This window comes from Rhipicephalus sanguineus, chromosome 3, assembly GCF_013339695.2.
Source record: "Rhipicephalus sanguineus isolate Rsan-2018 chromosome 3, BIME_Rsan_1.4, whole genome shotgun sequence".
NCBI lineage: Eukaryota > Metazoa > Arthropoda > Arachnida > Ixodida > Ixodidae > Rhipicephalus > Rhipicephalus sanguineus.
Window position 1 is genome coordinate 40,688,430 of NC_051178.1, and position 6,474 is coordinate 40,694,903.

The following is a 6,474-nucleotide window of genomic DNA, read 5'->3' on the forward strand; positions in this document are numbered from 1 at the left end:
GACCGAACAATTGGCACCTATGTGCCCCTCAGATGCGCATCGCATACATGCGGCAGGGTCGTTGCGCAGCGGGCACGAACTACGGCCGTGGCCGTAGGTCGAACAAAACGTACAGGTGGCGACGTGTAGGTCTTCTGCCACGCGAACCGACGTCCAACCGACCGACATGCGCTGCTGGCGCATGATGCGCATGAATGCCTCAGGATCAACCTCTACGATCATCGCCAGAGTGCCGGATCTTTCTTTAAAGGATGCCCTGACCTTGCATTTCCCGGAGTCGAGTTGTAAATGAGGGTTGCGGTCGGCGACGCGGGCCACAAACTCGTCTGCGGAGACGTCGGGGTCAACGCCCGAGAAACGCACGTGGGGATTGCGCTTCTCGGGGATCCTCATTGATAGAGCGGCGCAAGTTATCGTGTTGTCTGCAATGGCTTGGCGCATGTTGTTTAGTGTAGCGCGCGAGTGTGCAAAGACAGTGAGGCCATACCTCGTCTGACGCAGCGTGACGTCTCGGATGTCGTGGGCGGCCGGGTCTATGTTGGCCTTGAGCAGCCCCAAGGAGTCCCGGGCAGGCGTCGAAGTCGGGGCGATGGGCGTCACAAAGGCGACGTGCTCGTGGAGAACCGGGCCCGGTCCCGACGGGAGGCCGGGAGGCCCGGTAGGCGGTGCGGCAGGGGCGGCGCCCGCTTGGAGTGCCGCCGCGTACGTCATGGCCGGAGGCGTGGGTGCGGTGGGCGGCAGGAGCCCGACGTGTTGTCCCACAGGAAGACCGGGTTGCGGCTGAGAAGAGGGCCCGGCAGCAGGCGGGAAGGCGGCATCCGCCAGTGCCGCGGTCGTGGTCCTCGCCTCCGCCAGAATGGCTCGTCGATGGAACTCGGCCACCTCGCGGCGCGTCTACGAGGTGCCCCTGCAGTGCCATCACAGCGCCTCTCTCCGAGGCGGCGTCAACCCGAAGGTCCGAGCATAGTTTGACTAGCTCAAAGACGCGAGCCATAATGAAGTGCCGCGCATTGACGGGGATTCGGTTGGCCGTTTCTAGACAATATCGAGAAAGTTCGTCCTCAATTTGACATGCTCGCTCCTGCACACGCGTGCCGAGGTCTGACTTGAGGCCGGAAGCGACGGCAGTGGTCTGGGACACAGACGAAATAGCGTCCTCATCGTCTGGTGGCATAGCGGGTGTGTGCCTCACATTTGATGACGCTACAGTGGGTTCCGGTCTTACAGTGAGGTTTAGTCCCTCCTCGCTGTTTTGATCAGCAATTTCTGCTAATAACGCGTTGCCGGTCGGCGAAAAAGCGGCGGAAGAGGCGCCGGAAACGTCGCCGAGGTCGGGGGAACTCGACCCCGCGGGCGAGACCGCGTTGGTCGAGCTTTGAGAGCTCATCTCCTCAGCGAAGCGGGCCCGCCATGGCGGCTAAGCCTCACGACTGTCTAAAGGTCTAAATTAAAGAAATCGTGCAATTTAATCCGGAAAAAACGGCCTCGGGCTGTTCCCTAACACCTTGGGAATGGACCGCGAACAGAGGCGTCGAGGAGAAATGCGAAAATTCTAACCTTTCGGTAGGCCGAAGCAGGAGCCGAAAAACCAGACCACCGCACAGTGTCACGAGCGCTCGTGACTTTGGTTGGACGGTCGCTGCTTCGGCTCCTGCTGCTTTCAACCTAAAGGTGTGTTTTTTCAGCTTGCCGCCCCTATCCTTGTGTCAGCGCAGGTTCCTAAAGGACCCGGGACCCTTGGGAACGCGGATTTGCCGCCGGCATTCCCGTCCTTTCGCCGTTTTCGGCAACCAGTCTACCAGCCCAGGCTTAGCCCATGGCGAGTGTGAGCCAGCCCTTCTACAGCCATGGCAAGTAGCAGGGGGCTTCACCAGATCTCTCCCGCTGGACCAGAGTCCCCGGCGGTTCCGAGCACCTCGGACACGCCTCGGTCCCAGTTTTCTGACGACGGGGACAGCTTTCTCGCGGGCATTCCTGAGCCAGAAACGCAAGGGGCACCGAGCAGTTCGGCGACGAGGCCAGTACCCTCTACCGAGCAGGGTACCGATGGGCGGCACATACCCGCGGCTCACGCAGTCCGAGATGCCGGCCAGGATGAGGACGCCCAGTCCTCGGTCTCCGACGCCACCGCGGTGCTGGCCGGCCTGCGAACCGACCCAGGCACTCGGGCGCAGGCCCGGGCTCGGGAACTCGAGGATGAAATCTCACGCTTCTGTTCGGACACAACCAACCGTATAACAGTGAGTGCCCGCAACTATATCCTCACTCGCGTCTTCGAGCTCGTAGGTCTGTGCTCGGACCTGCGGGCGGATGCGGCCTCGGAACGTGGCGCGGCTACCGCGTTGCAGGGGCAACTCGTGGAGGCGCGCCGCGAGATCGCGGGCCTCCAAAAAGAGTGATGGTCGCGGAACGGCCGGCTGTCAGAGATCTCCTGGCGGGTGTCCCGGCTGCACGCCCCCACGACTACGCTGGCCTGGCTACTTCCGGAGGAAATCTGGCGGCCGGCCCTGGCGGTGGCGTTCCGACCGCTTCCGGGCCGCCCGGCGGCCTGAGCTACGCTGCCGCACTTGGTTCCGGGGCGCGGCCTGGAGCATCCGTGACCGCGCCTCCCGGATTCTTCGGACCCGGGAACGTCGTTGGACCAGGCGCACCGTCCCGACAGGACCACGTGGCCTTCCTTACGCCGGTCGGAGCCACGGATGCACCGGCGAGGGATGTCCTCCGATTGCTCAAGACAAACATCGACCCCGTCGCCAAGGATATCCGGGGCGTCACCCTGCGTAACACCAGGTATGGCGTCACTGTCTTTTCACACAACAGACAGTCGCTAATTAATCTCAAACACGCCATCGAGGAAAACACTGTGACGAGCGCCGCGTTAACCGCCCGACTACCCGACAGGCGAAATCCCCACGTCAGATTCTCCGGGGTCGATCCAGACATAGGCGCGGAGGAGTTTGTTCGTCTCCTCAACGAACGCAACCCCAACCTTCAAATGGACCCGGCAACCTCCAAGGTCTGCGTCTCTCTCAGCGAACGCGGAGGGACCAAGTCCTTTATAGTCGAGCTCGATCCACCTGCCTTTCACCGAATCATGGCAAACCCGCGCCTGTCCATCGGGTGGACGATGGTCCGCGCCACAGAAGATGTGCACGTGTCTACGTGTACCTTCTGTGCGACTTACGGGCACGGCCGAAGTTCCTGCCCGGTATCGAACGATGCGACTAAGGCCGTTTGTATGCGCTGCGGTGCAGAGGGACACCTGGCCACTGCGTGTTCGGTCAGGATGGGAGATGAGAGTGTGCTGCGCCCCGTGCCGCCGGGCGGGTTTGGACGCTTCCGGCCACCCTGCCAGGCTGCGGGCGCGCACCAATTATGGCGGCGGCGCGTAGCGGCGAGGGCGGCGCCGCTAGGGGGGGGGGGGGGCGTGGGGAACGTCAGTTAGGCTAGCTTTTCTCCAAGTGAACCTGGACCATTCACGACTGTCACTGGGACACCTCTGTGATCGCATGAACGAGTTAGAGATCAGTATAGCGGTCGCATGCGACCCATACAGGCCCGGAGGGCGTCTGCCCAAACTCCCGCAGGCTTTCTCGCTTATAACGCACGAGGAGGACCCCTCGGCTATACTCCTTCTAAGACGCCCGCGATTTGACATCTTGAGCCGGTGTTACGGGAGGTTGAGGCGGTGGTGCGCAGGTCGCGTTCGCCGTGCGTGATTGTCGCGGGCGAGCTTAACGCAAAGCATCGTGCGTGGGGTCCCTCCGCCGGGGACGATAGAGGAGCCCAGGTTATGCAGCTTGCCGCAACCACCGGTCTGGTGGTCCTAAACGACCCGGAATCCCGCCCCACATACGAGACGCAGTACACATCCAGCTGGATCGATGTTACGCTCGCCACCGCCGCCACCTTGTCCGGAGGGTACTCTTGGAACGTCAGGCAGGATGTCACCTTTTCGGAACATCGGAACATCGAGGTTCGCATAGGCGTTGTCCAAACGGAGCGCAAGAAAAGATTAACGCGATACGCCCAGGTGCAGCTTTTAGAAACCGTTGCCAATGACCCGTGGTTCGATGTGGTCACTCGCACTCACGTCCGGTCGCCCGAGGCGCTTGAACACATCCTCGACAGGTTTTATACCATCTTTGACCGCCACAGCAAGAGACATCTTCGACCGGTTAAGTCACGAGGAGGAGGCAACTCTTGGTGGACGCCGGCGCTTGCCGAGGAGCGCCGGCGTGTTAACGCTTTACGCCGCCGCTTCCAGAGATGCCGCGATCAGGACCTCCGCTCCATCTTTCGCGTGCAATACAGTGCGGCCCTGGCGGCCTTTCGCGTTCGCATCTCTGCGGCCAAATGCGCTTACGAGCAGGAGTGTCATGCGGCTTGCTCGCGGGGCAATGTATTTTCTGCATCGTTTCGAGAGGCGTTCGGCAAGGCCCAAACGTCGCGGTGCCTGCCCCCTCTGGAAAGGCCGGATGGGTCTATGACCGAAACCCATCTTGAGTCGGCAGCCCTACTCTTGCGCACCCAAGTAGCGATTGATGATCCCGCTACGGACTCGCCAGAACACGCCGCTATCAGGCGCCTGGCCGCTGATCCGTACGACCACGCCGTCAACGACATTCCCTTTAGCGAGGCTGAAGTAAGAGACGTCGTCGTTGCCATGCCACCGCGATCGGCACCGGGTCCGGATGGCATCACACCACTCCTTATGAAGGGCCTGTTCGATGTCCAGAGGCAGTTCGTGCTGTTCGTACTCAATGCCGCTCTGCGCCTCGGGCACTTTCCTAAGTGTTGGCGGCGCGGACGAATCATTTTCATTCCCAAAGCGGGTCGCCCTCCCCATCGTACGACATCTTATCGTCCCATATGTGTCAATTCTATCTTCGGCATGACGCTGGAACGGCTCCTAAATGGCCGTCTCTATCACTTCCAGTGGGCCAATGGACACGTACACGCCAATCAATTTGGTTTCACGCACGCACGAAGCGCAGTCACCGCGCTTGTCCACCTAAAAACACGCCTCCTCCAACTTAGGTCCTGCAAAACCCCTGCGGTGCTAATGGCGCTGGACTTTCAAGGCGCATTTGACAGCGTCTGGCACCCGCTGGTCCTTCAGTTTTTTCGTGACCGCCTTGTTCCCCGTAATCTGTACCACCTCCTCCGCACGTTTTTAGAGGACCGTTCGGTCGTCTTCCGGTCGCACGCCGGAGAGGTAACGGCCCGCCCTTCGTTGGGAAGCCCTCAGGGCTCCCCACTCTCACCAATGCTGTGGAACCTGGTCATTTACGATCTGCTCTGCCTCCCTTTACCGCCGCACGTACTTATCCAGGCTTACGCGGATGACACAGTCATCGTCATCCCGGCCAACTCACGAGAGCGCTTGGGTGAGCTAGCCTCGGAGGTCCTTCGCTCCGTCATTAGCTGGACGGAACGCGCCAAGGTAAAACTAAGTACGGAGAAGACGTTCTGCGTGCTCTTCTCGCACGGTCACGAAGGAATGGAAAGAGTACGGCCCACGATCCGCGTAAGTCGGAACTCGCGCAGTATCGCGTACAAGGAATCCCTTCGAATACTTGGGGTGGTCTTCGACAGGCGTTTATCCTTCTTTGCGCATGCCGACCATTTAAAGGAAAAAGCGGAACTATTGTGTGCGAAGGTCGCTACCCTTGCGCGATTGCAGGGCGGACAACTGCGACCTACCCAAAAAATCACAATCTACAGACAAGTACTACTCCCGGCCATTACTTATGGCTCGCCCGTGTGGTGGGACGAACTCCGTCCCGACTCTAGATTACAGGCGCGTGTCCTCTCAATCCAACGGACCATACTTCTCCAACTGCTCGGGGCATTCCGTACGACCCGCACAGCGGCCCTCCAAGTGTTAATGCACGCGCCTCCGCTGCCTCTTGTATTGGAGAGGTGCAATGCGGAGTTCAGCCTGTTGATCGATCGTAGGCCGATCAGGTTTGGATCAGTCATGTTGCACCCGGACCATGTGGTATGCTCCCCGGATCCTTGGCTCGACCATCCAGCCACACGCCGAGCCTTCCCATTTGAGAGATTAGACCGCGCAGCAGCCAGACGCATGGCTCAACAACACGCCCTTCATGTATACACGGATGGGTCGTACTCGCCCCGACTCGCCGGTGCGGCCTTCGTTGCGTTTCGGCAAAACGAAAGGATTGGGCCCATTGGCCGATTTCGCGTTGAACACGCAACCAGTGCATATTGCACTGAAATTATCGCGCTACAGGAGGCTCTCCTCCACATACGCAACACCGCTCGACCGAATGACACCGTGCACGTTTACACGGACAGCCTCTCTTTGCTGCAGGCGCTTTCGACTCCAGGAACATCGGACTCACGTGTACAATCCTTAAAGATGATTCTACGCGACATATCACCCCGAGTTACTGTCCGCTTGTACCACGTGCCGAGTCACTCCGGCGTGCTCGGCAACGAGCTCGC